This window comes from Alligator mississippiensis, chromosome 5 (genome assembly GCF_030867095.1).
Source record: "Alligator mississippiensis isolate rAllMis1 chromosome 5, rAllMis1, whole genome shotgun sequence".
Taxonomy (NCBI): Eukaryota; Metazoa; Chordata; order Crocodylia; family Alligatoridae; genus Alligator; species Alligator mississippiensis.
This window is the reverse complement of record NC_081828.1, coordinates 99,237,312-99,253,963: the sequence shown is the minus strand read 5'-3', so window position 1 is coordinate 99,253,963 and position 16,652 is coordinate 99,237,312. Positions and strand designations below refer to the sequence as shown.

Below are 16,652 nucleotides of genomic sequence, written 5' to 3'. Positions count from 1 at the left end.
TTTAGAAAGCAACCCAACTCAGGGTATCACAGTTTGTTTGAGCATACTGTTTAAGGGGGTGATCAGTTTATTTAGTACACAGGACAAATAAAAACAGGCTAACAGTACAAGATAAGAAAATGACATGCCCCTGTAGGTCACATGGAAAAAAGACCACTATACAAAGAGTGACTCTAGCCAGTAATTTGAGCAAAATTTAAGTGTTCACATATAAAGCTGGTGCCCGCTCCTGAGACTGCAGTCAAAACTGCAGTGAAGTTGTATCAGGTTAAGCTACAAAAACCAAAGTGAGAACTGAAGCAGTACAGCTCCACAGACACTAGGCCAAGTTCCAAGAAATAATTGGACAGTTCTGCACCCTGCACAGCTGCAGTGCACAGACCAGTGGTTGCAGCTGTGCTGCCAGCAATGACACAGCAGTCAAGATAGCAGCAGTGTATATTGCTATTTTTGCACCTTCCCCTCAAAGTCAGCGCCTGTCAAATTCTTTTCTTTGTTGCATCCTTTAAAAATCAAAGAAGAAAGTCTTGATTTCTGAAAGAAATATGGGGAGAATTTAGCCCAAGTTGAAAGAACAAAACAGGAACTAGATAAGATGCATGTGAAATACAGCTACCAAAATAACATCAGCCCTCTAGTACATCAACTAAAAAAAAGGAAAAGGAAATTCTGAATCAATATAACCACAGAATGACTCAAACACATTACCAATAGGCACAGCAATATAAATCTTCCTCTGAAGTTTCTGGGTAAAATCTTAGAAAGTGCTGAGCATGTGACCTACCAATTGCATTACAGATAATCTCATTTTGTATCACCCACAAGAGACTGTTAGAACTGAACACTTCTCTCCTATCCATACAAGATGTCTATACTCTGATATTCTGTTCTTCTCACCCTTGTGTACTATTTGCACTTGTAGCTCTAGCAACTAGAGCAGAGGTGTCCAACCTTTTTGAATGTGAAACCGGATCACAAACTTTTTATCACCCAGTGGGCTGGCGAGCCATATTCAAAGACGTCACAGGAAGTGGTATCATATCGGGAAGTGATGTCACGTGACCTTTGACACCAGTGAAGTTGCAGGGGTTGACATGGTGCTGGTTGACATGGCATTCATGCCCACGTTGACATGGTGCTACAGGAGCCGCTTGCCTACAACTGGGTTGACCTGGTGCTGGAGAAGCCGTGGGGCCAGGCCGGGGTTAACTTGGGACCCGCCCGGGCTGCCGGTGCCATGCCCAGGTTGACATGGTGCTGCAGAACCCACCTGGGCAGAACTGAGTTGGCACCAGCCAGAAAAAGCAGCATGTAGCTGAAGCCAGCTTCCCATGTGCTGCTGGGGACGGAAGGAGGCAGGCCAAGTCTGCACCGGCCAGCAGAAGCGGCAGCGGAGCCATGTGCTGCACTGACTGGTGCAGGCTTGTCCCGTCCCAAGCAGCACATGGCTCCGCCGCCGCTTCTGCTGGCCGGTGCAGACCCGGCCGGGCTCCTCCCGTCCCCAGCAGCACATGAGAAGCGGCCCCCTCGGGGCCTCATGCGTGGGTGGCCGGGCCCGGACAGCCGCAGCGCCCAGGGGGAGACTGGCCGGGGGAGCAGGCACTGCCTTGCTGTGGGGCACGGCAGGGCAGGGCAGGGCAGCGGGGCTGGCTTGAAGTGGGCAGGTGAGGAGGCAGGCGTGGGCCGGCCGTGTCAGTGGCCGCTGCTTGGCCTCACACGCAGGGCCGCTCCCCTGGGCCCTGCGGGGGTAAGCAGCTCCCCTCCCCTCGCTGCCGGCTGGGGCCTGCAGGCCAGCCCTGCCCACCTTGCCGCAGCCCTGCCGCCGCTGCCCCGTGCTCCGCAGCAGCAGCTTCGCACTCCACACCGCCGCCACCGCGGCTCTGCACTCGGTGGAGGTGGTGCTGCCGCTGCTGCGGGCCAGATAATATGGCTTGGCGGGCCGCATGGCAGCCCGCGAGCTGTATGTTGGACAAGCCTGAACTAGAGGAAATATGGTTATGCAAGCAAGGCAGTAGTTCCTAGACAACACCCAAAGGGTGCATCTACACAAGACGCTTTACCGTGCAGTTTCATAGTTTATTATGCAGTATGCATGTGCAACTATATGTGCATGTGCTTACTGCAAAGTAAACTTTGCTAATAATGAGTAAATTTGCTGCCTACAAAAGGATCTCCCAGCACCAGCTCTCTAACCATGGAGCTGGTACTGGGAGATAAGGATCTCCCAGTGCTGGCCCCTTGGTTCCAGAGCTGGCGCTGGGAGTTCCCTGCTGGTGGGGTTTGGGGAGCCTGGGGAGTCAGGCTAGGGAGCCTGTTTTCCGCTCAGCTCTGTGATCGTGGAGCTGGGTGGGGAACAGGCTGGGGAGCCTGTTCTCCGCTCAGCTCCATGATCACGGAGCTGAGTGGAGAACAGGCTCCCTAGCCTGTTCCCCACCCAGCTCCACAACTGCAGAACTGAGCAGAGAATAGGCTCTCCAGCTCCCGCCCTGTGATCCAGGTGGGGAGCTGAGGCCAGGAGCTCCCTGCTGCCAGGGCAGGGGGGGCATTGTCCCCGCAGGGTATAATGTCCCAGCCCCAGCCAGATGACACCTGTCTCCTGGCCTGGTGCTCCCTGCCAGCCCCTTGGCTAGCACCCAGGGGGAGCCTAATGCTCCCCCTGGTGGTGGCAGGGGCCCGTTGTAGGGCCCCAGGAAATGGGATTCATTAGCGTCAAATCTGCTTCCGCTTCCCTGCACGTGTAGACACCTGCCTGGGAGTGTTTACTTGCGAGCATTTACTTGAGAGTAGTTTACTCTCGAGTGTAGATGCATGTGTAGACATGCCCAGTATGTTGTATTTAAATGAGAATTTAGCCTGTATGCCAGGTTTGTGAACGCTGCTCAGTGGACCCCTTATAGAAACCAAAGTTATTATAGTTCAGAGCAAGCTATATCTTTGACCTGCCTCTCTCTGGGTTCCCTTGTAGGTAACAGCTCTGGCCCTGTACATTTCACCAGAATTCAGCAGTGCCTCTCACCATTCTCAAGATGTGGACATTGGTTATACTCTGTATATTAACACCAGGTTCAGGGGTGGATATGTGTAGGTATTGCCTACAACAGATGGCAATTAAGACTTTGTTGCTAGGTAGTCATGAAACAAGTAATAGCTTGCTTGCCTTTAGCAAACTGCTACCTCAGGAGATGCACATTTTTATAGACATACCATTAGTTTTTAGCTTCTGATGCTTATTCTTTCAGGAATCAGTTTCCACTGGGTTGAGTAGAATTACCACAGCTTATGGGTTAGCGTTACCTATCCACTACTTTATACCTGTTTAATGCCAATTACACCAGTAAATATTAAATAAATCCATGCCTTTAACTGGATCACCAATTACAGCACCCCATATTACCAGCTTTTTCCTCAGCAGGTCCGGTTGGATTTTGAATCTACTATAGATTTCTCTTAGCAATTTGTGACTAGTTTGAAAATAAAATCAAATAAGAATAGCTTGTTCAACGTAAAGCATTATTTGTTTGTCCATAGAAACACGACCAGAGGAAGAAGGATCTCAATTCTCTTAGGTTTTCCCTACAAGATGAGGCAAACCCTAGTTTGTCCCAGGCATCTGCCAGCACCAGGGTTGAGTAAGACAAACTGCATCCCTCAAGCCCCTCAGCATAACCAATCACATCCAACACATCGTTTACATGTGTTTTTTTTAAATCCATTTCAAAGTCTTTTAATTAGTCCTGGGGCATCTGAACCTGTTACATTTTGTTAATTCTCCTCTCCTGATGAGTTACAAATGAACTTTGAACAGTGGAACTACTGTGCTTGCCATTTGAGCATCAGTAATTCAATTATAATCATTGCATGGTTTCCAGGTAGGAGTTAAGAGCTCCAGCTGGAATTAACCTTCAGTGTTTCACAGAAACCTGATAGTCATACTATCCTGCTAGGTTAAGCTAAACAGGAACAAAACACACTTATTCCAAAGTAAGTTTTTGCTATAAGAGAGTTAATCAGGAACAGTTAATCAGGGAAAACTCTATAACCAGACCAGTCCTAAAGAGTACTAAAACCTCAAAACAGGTTTACACAGTGTTAAAAGAATCAAAAACGCAAAGTCTCTTCATTCTGTTTTGATAACAGTTCCACACTATAGTGCAAACAAAATCTTGAATGTTTCTTGTTCTTCAGCCATAAAGTAAAAATCTGATTTTAGGGCCTTTGTACATGCCATGTTTTTTGCCCTTTCTTCCACTGCAACTGTGCAACTGTTTGCACAAGTGGGTATTCTGGACACTTTAAAAGTCTCTAGTGCATTAAACTAAAACTCCTCAGATGTAGTTTAGTTTGGCTCACCAGGAATTAAAGCATCGCATCCAAGGATTCGTTGCGTGCAAACACAAAAGCACTCAATGTGTAATGAGCCTCTTTATCTACCAGATGGCTCTGCAAAATTTTGTAGTTCCCCCCTTCAAATTGCTTTTGCTTTAGAATTGCTTCTGCTTTTTTTTTTCTTGTGCGGTTTGCCAACTGGGCAACAGGCAAAGGGTGGGTGGGTGGGGGGCCCCGGGCTTGGGAGTGGGCAGCACTGGACCATCCCGCTCTCCTGCGGCGCTGGCTGGATTAAATTCAGAAACCTAGTACATGCAAACAAAAATGCAACACTCCAAAATAAACACATTTAAATTTTATAAACCTATTTAATTTAATATGGATTAAAACCCGTGGTGTGTACAGGCACCCATAGTGGCTCACATTTCTCTAAAGTGGTAAAGTAACATGAAGCCTTTACTAAAACATGTTGTGACAAAGGCACCTTCCAGGCCCGATATAAGTACGGCCCTGCCCTTGTCTCTGGGCAAACCCCCTGCTTTGCTTTCCTGCCACACCTTGTTGATAAATGGTTATGATGTCCAATAGTGGGAGGCTGCCCTTCGTGTGCCTAAATGACCATGGGTGATATATATACGTTCCTACCACTTCTACGCACGTCCCATGCCTCACTGATGTCACACTGTGTGATGATACTCCGGCTCAAGGCCGTACAAAACTGGGCACACAGTTGGATCTTTACCCCCTTCGGGGCCTCACACACACCACCTCCCTCTCACCAGGGTCTCCTGCACTCTACCGGCTCTCACCTGGTCTCTTGCATACTGCCTATCCAGGCCATGCTCACTCCACCCTACTCAAAAAGATCCTCAGGCTTTGCTCTTCACCCCTTGGTCAGCCATGGCACTGTATTTGGGCCTCTCTCGTGACCATCACCTGAACAGGACTGAGCAGTTGCTCAACTATGGGCCTACTTCGCTCCTGGCCCCTCACCAGCCCACTATGCCCCTCTCTCGGGCCATAACTCTACCCCCTCACACTAGGGCCTGGGGTCTTCCACCCCTTAGGGTTCAGCCACTCCTCTCTGAGCTTAGCTGGCCCCACAACTCTGCCCTGCAACTCTCAGGGCCCAGGGTCTTACACCCCCTTGGGCTCAGGTGCTGCTCATTCAGCGTGCCTGGCCCACCTCCAGGGTCCAATACCCCAATAGGGCTTAGGTGCAGCTACTCTGTGCGCCTGCCCCCCCTAACTCTCCTCATAACCCACCCAAAGGTGGGGGCAGGGGTTTAGGTGCACCAACCTGCCTTATACCAGGGAGGTTCTCAGTCCTGGTATTTGAGTGGCCCTGCCCCACCACAGCTAGGACCACCAGGCCTCCCTATCCCAGCAGGGTGCAGTTTAAGGTCATGCCCAGGACCACTGAGGCCTCCTCCTTCCCCATAGTCTCACCCTTACCTCCAAGATATTCCTGGAGCAGGAGAGCTCTCCCGAAATGGCCACTCACCAAAATGGATGCTCTCATTAGCCCCCTGGCAGCTCGCTGCTCCAGCCCTTAAACTGACAGACACCCTAAAGGGTGTTCTGTTACACATCTCAATTGAAGTGCCCCTTTAGAGTCATTCCTAGCGTATCACCTTTTCTCTCAGATTAGGCAAGCCATGCTGGGAATAGACATGATTTGTGAATAAGTCCATGGGGATTGCTTTTGTTTCTTGAATTTAGAGCATGGTGAGGAAGAGACAGAAAACAAGGACAAGATTTACAGAAAGCCAGTTCAATCAAGAAGGATAGAGCCTGTGTTGCCCATCAGCCATAACTCACTGGATGTCTTAGTTCATTTATTTATTCTTAGAGGCTATGGCTTGAGTGTTGTGTTAACCCAGCTCCATTCAGAGTCACACTGTGAAAAACACAGTCAGCAATTATGGAGATAGGAATGAAACTGAAACTCATCTCCCCACTGTTGGATGCAGCCCCATCAGAGAGCCCCTTTCTGACCCATTCCCCAACTCTGTGTTAGAAGTAGTGGGCTCTCTGCCCTCATCACTCCAAGCGAGAGGCAGTTCCAGAGCCTCCATGCCTCACTGATTTGAAACTGTCTAATTTCCAGCCTTAACATTGGCAACAGTGACTTAAAGCTCAAGAATAGTTCTTTTCCTTCATGGGTGTTTATCCCTCAGTATACTTTTAGACAAGTTGTTGTGTTCCATCCTCACTAAGTAAGGAGATAAGAATGCTAACAAGCATAACTTGTGAGAGTATCACAAGCACTTCTAGAACATTTGCATTCAAGTATCACATTGGTCCAATACAAGAATAATTTGCTGTGAGTGGATGCACTTCTTGCGTTCTGAGCCCATTCCCTTGCTTGGCTATTACTTTGTGTTTACAGTACATGCATTTCAACACACTTCTGAGCACTTTAAAAGTCCTGATGAATTGAACCTGATACCTGACCACAAAATTAAGAGATGATTTTTCCAGTTTTCCAAGGGGGAAGCTGAGGCATGTAGCATTCAGGCAATACAATTTTTTAGAAAAGCTGCTTGCCTTCTTTCAGCAACAAGTATTGCTTTCACTGCATTTTCTGAAACTTCAGTGGCCCAAGCATAAATATAATGAAGCAGGTTGTATTCTCCTTAAAAACCATCAGAGCTCTCAGTGAAGTCAAATGGAAGGAAACAAACTTGCTGGTAGATTACATTAACTCTACTTCAAAGAAATAGGCAGTATTTTGTCGATGTTGTGAAGAGACAATATATAGCTGGCCACAGATACATCCATTTACCCATAATAATCTCATTTCTCAAAACTATCTATGTGTCCAACGTTTTCCGTTGGGTGTTGGAGGGTATAACTGATCTTTTCAGATTTTTTTCAGTGTTTCAACCTTGTACCTTCTATTCAGTGTTATCCCTTTGCTTTGAAGATTTCTTCACTAAACCCAGCAAGGGATAAATTTTAATCCAGTGATCTTGTACCCAGAGCTATTTAATGAAGAGTTCACTAGGCAAATCTAGTTAATACTCCAGGCTGCACTGTCAAAAGGAGAACAGCTCAGTTTTCCAGTCCCTGCAACTCCTGTAACATGACACTATGCTTGAATCTGTCCCCCACAGCAAGGTTTTGGCATAATGCCTATGCAGAACTAGTTTAGCATTTCTTACTGAAGCAGCCCTGAGATATTCTAGCTACAACTGAATTAATATTCAGCATCCATTGGACTCCCGTGTGTACCAGTGGAAAAATGTATGGAGAGAATGGAAGACAAGAATGTAATTTCCTACCCTCTTTATGAAAATAGGCGGCTAAAAGATTCAGTAGACAGAGATTAAGAACAGTCTGGACACATGAAAGCAAATAACAGGAGCCTGATTGTCAGCACAAAATCCATCTTCTATTCAATGTAGAATCCTAAAATATGAAGGAATGGTTGGTATGTTCTCATTCTGGAATTGATCACCACCTTTAAACGCCAGCATTAGCTGAGGCCAGGAGTTTTTACCCAGGCAGAGATTACCCAAGGAGATTTAACATACCTTATTCAAATTGAGTGACTCAGACTTATACTAGATAATTTTATCTGATGTGCCAAAATGCTTAAATAATAGCTTTACTGCAACTTCTTGGAATTTAGTCAACATTTTCTACTTGTGGTAGCAATTCAGGCTCTCTTGCTTACATGTAATAAAATAAAATAAGTTAATAAGTTTAACTAGCCTATTTAAGCAAATTTCCTTCTTTGGACATAAGAGCACTATATACATTTCACAGCCATTAAAATAATGGTTCAGTGTCACTTTTCATAAGCATGTTCCTTTGGGTTAATAGTTACCTTTGCATGAATGGCCAGGGAAAGCAAATTTAAGAAAAGCTGCAAACCAGCACCAACTCTGTACCCAGAGAGAAACTTGATGTATTCATGAGGCTGTAGGTGCACTGTCGCTAGAGCTATTTGTGCACATGGTTCTGAAGAACCCTCCCTATTTGGGAATTATTAGGTCAGAACTTCTAATAGATGGTTTAGTGGAGCAAACCAGTAGGTAAATACATGTATTTGTTCCTTCCCTAGGGTTAGAAGAGCTTTGGAGTAAAAAAAACAACAGCAACAAAAAACAGCTTTACGTTTCAGTGCAGATGCAAGATATGAGACTGCTGCCTCTCAGGAACAGTTGATTGTCAAATATACTAGATAGTCACCTGGCTGGGGTCATCTGACCTCGGTCCTCTTTCCTGCCACGGGCAGGAGGTCGGACACGATGATCCATTGTGGTCCCTTCCGACTCTACAATCTATGAATCTATGAATTTATACCATGAGCTTCAGTGCAACCAAGAAAGGTTACAGTCACCTGTGACTTTTAATGAGTTTTGCCCCTGTTGGCACAAGGCGCAGGGTGTTAAAAGGCCCTGTTCTACAACCTTCTTTTTCATGCCAGCTTACTACTATTACCCACAGGATCTTAGTAACACTTGCTTGGTGTAGCCAGGGAAAGCAGCCTTACTTCTGACTTGGAGTCTCATTAGCAGCCCTATTCACCAAGGTTCTAGTAGGGATGCAGCACATCCAATAGTGCCAGGTTCTGTCTTGAAGCCCCCGTACTCTGGAGTTCACCTGTGCCTGGTACTTCAGCAAGGATCTATTTATATAACACATTCAAACAATTTTCCTTTCTACTCTTTTAACAAAACCGGCAAAAACTGAAGATGAATCTAGAGCAGGGTGGGCAAAATACGGCCTGTGGGCTATATCTGGCCCACCAACTGATTCTGTCCAGCCTCACAGGCAGGTGGCACAGGTGGCAACACCATCTCCAGCCTCTGCTGGTGCCATGGAGGATGCTGGGTAGAAGCAGCCCCACCTTCCCACCCAGCTCCACATGGCAGGCCCTAGGCAAGCTATGCTTGGGACCTAGCACTCCCACTCAGGCTGCGCTGGCAGCACCCTGCTTACCTGCAGCTTGAAGCTGATGGGAGCCACCCTAGGCACTAGGACCTGTGCCTAAGGCAGTGGAGCTTCCCCAACACATGTGAAGCCCTGGTCCAGGCCTTGACCCACCTCCCACCTTGCCCTGTGCAGTGCTGCAAGCTAGCCCAGCCACCCACTGCCTCCCGGCTGCAAACAATGCAACTCCCATCCTGTCCACTCAAGTGAGGCTGCCCCCAGTGCCCTGGAGCTGTGGCTCCTCCTGGAGGAAGAGGGACCCCTAGGCTGCAGGTGGGTACAGGCTGCATGGCCCTGGTGGGGAGCTGCGGCAGGCTGGAGGGGGCAGCTGGGCTTCCCCAGGGTTGTGGGGGAAAGTTGCAGGATGGGAAGGGGTGGGGAGCAGGCAGGTTTGGGGTGTAGGCTGCTCTTGAGGGATGTGTCTGGGTGCAAGCTGAGACAGGAGCTCCCTTGTTATTTGGGGGGTAGCTGGGCTGCAGTAGGGCTCTGCTGGGAATGGGGACCTCCTCCCTTGGCCAAGTGTCCTGCTGGCTGGTTTTGGTTCCCTTGGGAGAGAGACTTTATTTGAGCTATTATGCAATTGCCTCTATACTTGTTGTTCATCCTTCATGGGCAAAAACAACCACATCCAGCTGGGGAGGGGCGGGGGAGAAGAGGGAAAGGAAATGGGAAAGAAACAGGGAGAGAGAAAAGGAGAAAATGGAGAAAAGAGAAAGGAAAGAGAAAGGAGCAGGGTGGAGGCTGTCATGTGGGTACATAGGTGACTTATAAGCCCAATCTTTGCCTTGAACAATCTGCTGCAACAGGGGCAGGAAAACAATGAGGACTGAGTACGAGAGGTTTTTGTTTTCCTAGCCATGTGTTTCTTCATTGCTTCTGCTGTGCATTGCTGTTCGAAGGCCAGTGCTCTGTTCTGGATGTATTACCTCCAGGATGGACAGTGATTTGCTCCTATGACTCTGGGTCAATGCTGAAACTTTTTAGGGACACCTTTAGGGTGTCCTTGTACCGTTTCTTTGGTGTGCTGCGAGAGCATGCTCCATTTGACAGTTCGCCATAGAAGATTTTCTTCCGCAGGTAAGCATCAGGCATTCTTGAAAGGTGGCCGGCCCATCTTAGCTGAGCCAGTTTCAGTAGAGTGTGAGTACTGGAGAGAGCTGATCTTCCGAGCACCTCACTGTCCAGAATCTTGTCCTGCCACTTGATCTTTAGTATCTTTCGCAGGCAGCACAGATGGAAGTGCCCCACCTCCAGCATCACAGCATCTACGGTCCTTTTCTACATACCAGCTTACTGCCATTACCCACATCTTCATCAAAATGAGGCTTCTCTAACTGGTTTTTATATAGGGCTACAGGTTTAAATCCTCAAGCAACTGAAAGCAATGTGGAAAAATGTGAAGTGGGATATCTTGGCATGAACATGTGACCAGCACTGCAGGGCCTGGGCCAAGACTGAATCTGTTTGCATCTCATAAATAGACCTCTGTAAGTAACTGATTTCAGTTTTTACTCCTAACTGGAAGGAAAAATAGGGTATTTTGGATCAAATAATATATTTTTTCTGATCAAACTATTCTGAATTTAGGATCCTTTCCCAGCCCTTTTAATTTATTTTAGGCAAGTTTAAGTTTAAAAAAAAATGGTTCCAGTCAATGCAAATATGCATTTTTGGAAGAATTTTTTTTTAAAGGGAAAACACTGAAAAACTTCTTCTATCTCTGTGTACAAAGCCATAATAGGCTTGGGACCTGCCTATTTACCTTTCAGTGTTGCCAAATGAAGTCAGAAATCTGTTGTAGCTGGAGATCCCTTGCTGTAAGACACCTACTGGCAGAGGGTTTGTTGTTAGTATTTCAATTCAACTTTGGAAACAGACATTGCTCTTCCCTACCCCTCCCATTTAGCCTAAATAACCAAATGCTTCAGACTTTATAGTACACAGCAACATTTAGTATATATCAATAGCACTGCTTGGGCAACTCCTTTAAGTGGGCCAGGGTTTTAGTACAAAAATACCTCTGTATAACAAGACCCCATGGAACCAGGAGAAAAGTTCTTTAAAAGGGGGTGTTTCCCCCCAGTGGCCAAACCACAGCTTGCATGGTACTTGCAGCTCTCCAGAAATTGGCCAAAGCCCCACCCAATTCTCCCTGAGGCAGCTCTGGGGGGCAGCGCAGCCTGGCACTTCCCATCACTCCAGCTTTCCCTACGGGAAACACACCCCGAGCCCACCCTCTTCCCTCTTTCTCTCCCTTCAGGACTGCTGGCTCAGGTGCCCTGGGGTGCGCTCCCCGGGTGGGAAAACTGGAGCTGCTTGGAGGTGCGGGGGGTGGTCACCTCCACTCCAAGTCATTTAGCACCCTGCCTCCTTCCCCCCACCCACCGTGCTCTCTGGCTTTTGAATTTCAGTGGAGGATCAGATGTGGCTCTCAGGGTGAGTAACTCTGGCCACCCCTGGTGTTTGCTCTGGTAGTTAGTTGATTTGCTGCATTAAAATAATAATAACAATAAATGCTTCTCATATTATTGGGATTGTTAAAAGCAGGGTTTTGTGAAAATAAGGTTGTGCTATAAAATAGATGCAGGTGGATTTTAAAATTCAAATTAGAAGGATGAGCAAATAAACTCATGTAATTGGGAAGGTCATTTTTATTTGACAGGACATTTTCTGGCAGAAGAAGGCTGAGGTTGGCATAACTGTGTTCTAGTGAGTGAGACTTCTAGAAGATGGGAAAAGTAATAAATTCTACTGTTTAGAGTGAGCTGATAGAACATTTTACAGGGGAAGAGTGTGAAAGTTAAACTTTCCAAAGTAATCCAAGAAAAACTTTCCAGTAGTTTAACTATATACTGAGTGACAAAAGGAAAACATTTTCATATGCACTTTAAAATAAGATGACAGGCTAGATTCCATGCCATTTGATATTGAGGGAAATAGCTGAGAGTGTTCAAAGTCAAGATTAGGCAGTTATCTGAATACTCCCTACATAAACTGTGACAAAATCAAAGATTCTCAGACCTTATGACTCAGGGCCTAAAGATAGTATCAGTCTTATATGGAAAGGAATTCCTTCTGAGAACTGCTAGTTTCTATTTAACTGCTCCTTGGATAAGAACTAGATTTTGTCAAAATCAGAGCCAAGGTATTTCATTAGGTAGATGATTGATATCTATTGGTATTTTACTTCCTATGGTACTGTGATTATTACATCACATATGAAAATGCTTCCAGCTGAGTTTCCAGCAAGCCTATCTGCAGTCCCAGAAAAAGGAAAATCACGACTGTGATTCAATTATTTTCAGATCTGTTTAAATGCTTTTAATTGCTTTCAAATCAAATGGTATAAAGATAACAAGTGAAAGGGAGAGAAAAACAAACACAAATGAAAGGATTCTTTTTTATTTTTTGGTTTGAAGTTTCCAGAACTGTAAAACATCAAGTCTGTATTCAGGATGGTAATATGGGTAACCTCTGTTCATTGCTTTGGCGCAATTAAGACATGAGCTAATCTGGCAGCTCAACAGTTGAAGCACAAGTCACTCATAGCTAACAAACTCTGCTTTGTGTGGCTAGAAACATACTGTATGGAATAGCTGCCTAATAAGAAACCTTGGCCACCCTACCCCCAACCCCCATTGCTCACACAGTGGCAGAGGAAAAGGAAAAAAAAATCAAAAGACCTCAGAAATGCTTTCCACAACTCAAATTGGGCAAAACAGTGGAACATAAGTAATGAGTCACAGCTCAGCCAGAGAAACAGACTTTAAAAGCAAGTTAATACCAGCATGGAATTGAGTACTGCCACTGGGTAAAGGAATGTATGTGAAGAAATGATTAGTCATGGTACAGGTTCTAGAAAGAAGAGAGACCTGCTTATATTATGATATATATTTTGAATACATGGCAGCTTTGGCATGCATTTGATAGGTTTTAGTAGAGAGGCCTATTCCTATGTGTTCCCTTTTTGGCACAGAGCAGGACTGAAAAAGAATAGTAGACCAGTTTTCTTTGATCTGTCTTTCTTTGCAGGATCTATCTATATGACAAGTCAGAAATTGTGCATATATTCACTCAGTGGGCTCGTTACTGCTTATTTATATAGTGACAAAGCAAGCTGTTTGCTGACAGTGGAATAAATGAAATTTCATACCATTAACTTTTATCATGGACAAGCAGTAAAAGTTCTGTTATCCGGCATCTTACAAGCTGGCATGCTCCACTAACCAGCTTATCAGAAAGCCAACTTATAAGATAAGTTATTTTCAGAGTTCTGCCGGCCTGAGGGCATAACAGGCTGTGCAGGGCTGTACGGGACCCGCCTCCTGGATGCCGCGGGAGGGGCAGCGATGCTGAGGGACGCAGTGGGAGAAGTGGCGGCCAGGACTGCTCAATTAACAAGCATATTTTGTTATCCGGCATCCCCCGTTCCTGGGGGAAAAAAGATCAGATGTAATTACTGGAACTGAGGGCTAGCCAGGACCTCTTGGTCAGGATGGACTGCTACTTACTTCTAGAAAACTTACTATGGATCAGGAGTATCAGGATTTTTTTTTTTTTAATCATTCTTCCTGAAGAGAGTTTCTCTAGGATTACATTATGTCTCAGTACCATGCCAGGGCAGTAGTTTAGTCATAATTCAGAGGGGAAAATGCCATGTAATGAATCAGCACTCCCTGAGCTCATCTGTGTTTTCCAAAGAGTCCAGAATAGAGAGGGGTTTTTTTAACAATAAGCTAAATGACATTAGAGCAGTAACTGAAAGATATATGAGTTGTGCCCAAACTGCAACAAAGGCCATTAGGTTCATCTAACAATCCATGATAGGCCTGGATACCAGTTTCAACTTGCGTGGAACAAGTATGGAGTACAGATGCTGTTTATTCCATTTTGTCTATGATTTTGTGCATATAAAGCATGACACACAGCAGTTGAATATAAAAAGCAATAGGAAGTATGCCTTGTTTTATTTTTTTAAGAAATATCATTGGCGCTCCAACAGGAAATTGTTAAAGTTTACCAAGTGTTGCCAGTGTTTGCCATATCATGGAAAGCAGCTAACAGTCTTATCTTTCTTATCTGTTGGGTAAATGCAAAGTACTACATTTAGAGAGAAATGATCAAATTGGACAAATAGAAAATGGTGAATGACTGGTGGAGTTCCAGGACTGCAGAAAAGGGGGTCATCATGGGCCACAAACTGAATATGAGTCAGCTGTGTATTACTGCAAAAAACCCAAACAACAAATACCCTACTGAGATGTATTAACATAAATACTGTATGCAGATAAGAAGTGATTCTTCTACTTTCTCCAGCTGGTGAGGCGTTATCTGAACTATTATGTCACATTTTGGACATTGCACTTCAAGAAAGATGTGGAAATTGGAAAGAGTCCTGAGAAAAGCAATTAAAATAATTACAGGTCTAGAAAATGTGACTGACGAGTAGGGACTTACATAATTTGCAGGGGCTTCCCCCCTTATTTCGTGGGCAAAACATGGACCTAGGCAGCCATTTTGCAGGTGGAGTGAAGTGGGCTCCCCGCATGCCTCTGATGGGCCGAGGAGCCCCACTGGCCCTGCCCCTTGCCACTGATTGGCTGCAACAGCTACCTGCCATGCATTCTGCCCCTCACTGCTGATTGGTGGAGAAGTGTGGGGTCATATTACAGACAGCCCTTGCAGCCAATCAGTGGGCAGGAGCAGCAGCCATCTTGCCTGTGGCCCTTCAAGGCCCGTGGCCTCCCTTCCCCCCCCACCAGGTTGCCACAGCACACTGCAGACTGCTCCCTCTGAGGAGCCAGCATTTTCTTTTCCATAAGTTTTTTTTCCTGTGGATTTTGTGTATATTGCCCATATTTCATGGGCAATGTTGGATTTCGGGATTGCGAATTTGGTATGTCCATACTTATGAGGAAAAGTTGGAGGAATTGGAATTATTTAGTTTGGAGAAGGGAAGACCGAGGGAGGATATGATAACAGTCAAAGACAAAAAGATCATTATAAAAAAAGACAATCTACCCTTCTGTAATGGAGTTAAATTATACAACAATTTAGCTTTATCAGGAAGCACTGTCTAACTCTCATGGTGGTTAAGTGTTTAAGAGCAGGTTAGACAAATATCTGTCAGGGGTGGTTATGCCTTGAAAAGCGGATTGGATTAAAAGATCTCCAGTCCCATTTTTTATGATTCATAAAATACATGGACTTAACTCTCCAAGATTCAGGGTTTCCTTGTTGAGCTAAGGGTGTAAAATATCACACAAGATCAGCATCTTAGGTGAGCCATAGTATGAAAAGATGTGCAGGGCGTGGAAGGATACCTAGGAGTTATTGTGTCAGCTATGGCAAATGCAAATGAATAGTCCCTCCCACCATGTCTTTAAAGTAAAAATGAAAAAAAAAGAAAATGCTGAGAGATACCAGCCAGAATAAGTGGTTTGTCCACGTGGAGCTACCAAAACTGAGGGGCCAGTAAGATATTATATTTACTATAAATTTTGCCAAGTGGCCTTCACACATAAAGGTTGGTGGGGGGCTTTTTTTTTTCTTGTTTTTTTTTTGTTTGTTTTTTGTGTTTTTGTTTTTTGCTGATTTGCGTATTTGGTATTGCTATTTTCAGGGCTAGCCTCCAGGGGATATCATCTTGTCAGTCAGCTGTTATTCACCAGGATAAATTAATAGCAGCATTCTGCTTATAGTGGCCTTTGGCTTTAGGCCAGTTTACACTATGTGGTGCTGCACAGGGTACTGTAAATACCCTGATAGCTTATGCACATCTATTTTGGTGTAGGTTGTTCACAGAGAAAATATATGAGTTCAATAATCAAGATGGAAGGGAATGGGACTCCTGCTCCAAAGTCAATCTTGTTTCCAGTTAATGTAGAGAACTCACAGAGGGGCAGTTATAGGCCTAATTCATTCCCTGTAATCCTATTGACTTCAGCGCTGCAAAAGGAGTGAATTCTCTCTTACTGTAGAGACATTTGTACAGTAACCAGTGTCAGAATCTTGAGACCATGCCTTTCCCAGTGCTCTTCTTCTCACTGGGCACATCTACACATGCATATTAAGGCATAGCAATAAACTGTGTCAATATGCTTTGGGCTCTGCATTGAGCTTTGTAGCATGGGAACAGACTTGAGGGGCTGCGGGCAAAATGGCTCTGCACCGCATTTACACATGCACTTGGGACTACAGCACATTGAGCCAGGTCAGAGCAGCTCCAGAACTGGCAGGGAGCCCGGGGGGGTCATCAAAGGTGTTTAGTTCATAAGTGCACCGCTGCCATTTTCTGTGCGCTAACGTGCATTTTACCACTTATACAACTGCATGCAATGCAGCGCAGTGTGAATCAGCTTGCATGTGGAACACACTTGATT

General features: G+C 45.4%; 1 protein-coding gene across 2 annotated transcripts in view; it reads left to right on the top strand.

Moving 5' to 3' along the window:
* ANKH (ANKH inorganic pyrophosphate transport regulator) overlaps nucleotides 1-16,652 on the top strand; it is a 175,386-nt gene that overhangs the window by 75,959 nt on the left and 82,775 nt on the right. The window contains exons 2-3 of one of the 2 annotated variants that reach the window (XM_019483916.2): nucleotides 10,620-10,757; nucleotides 11,531-11,706. The exons of the other annotated variant lie outside the window; for it this stretch is intronic. The gene's annotated coding sequence lies outside the window, so the exon portion shown is untranslated. The remainder of the gene's footprint in view (nucleotides 1-10,619; nucleotides 10,758-11,530; nucleotides 11,707-16,652) is intronic. 2 annotated transcript variants of the gene reach the window in all.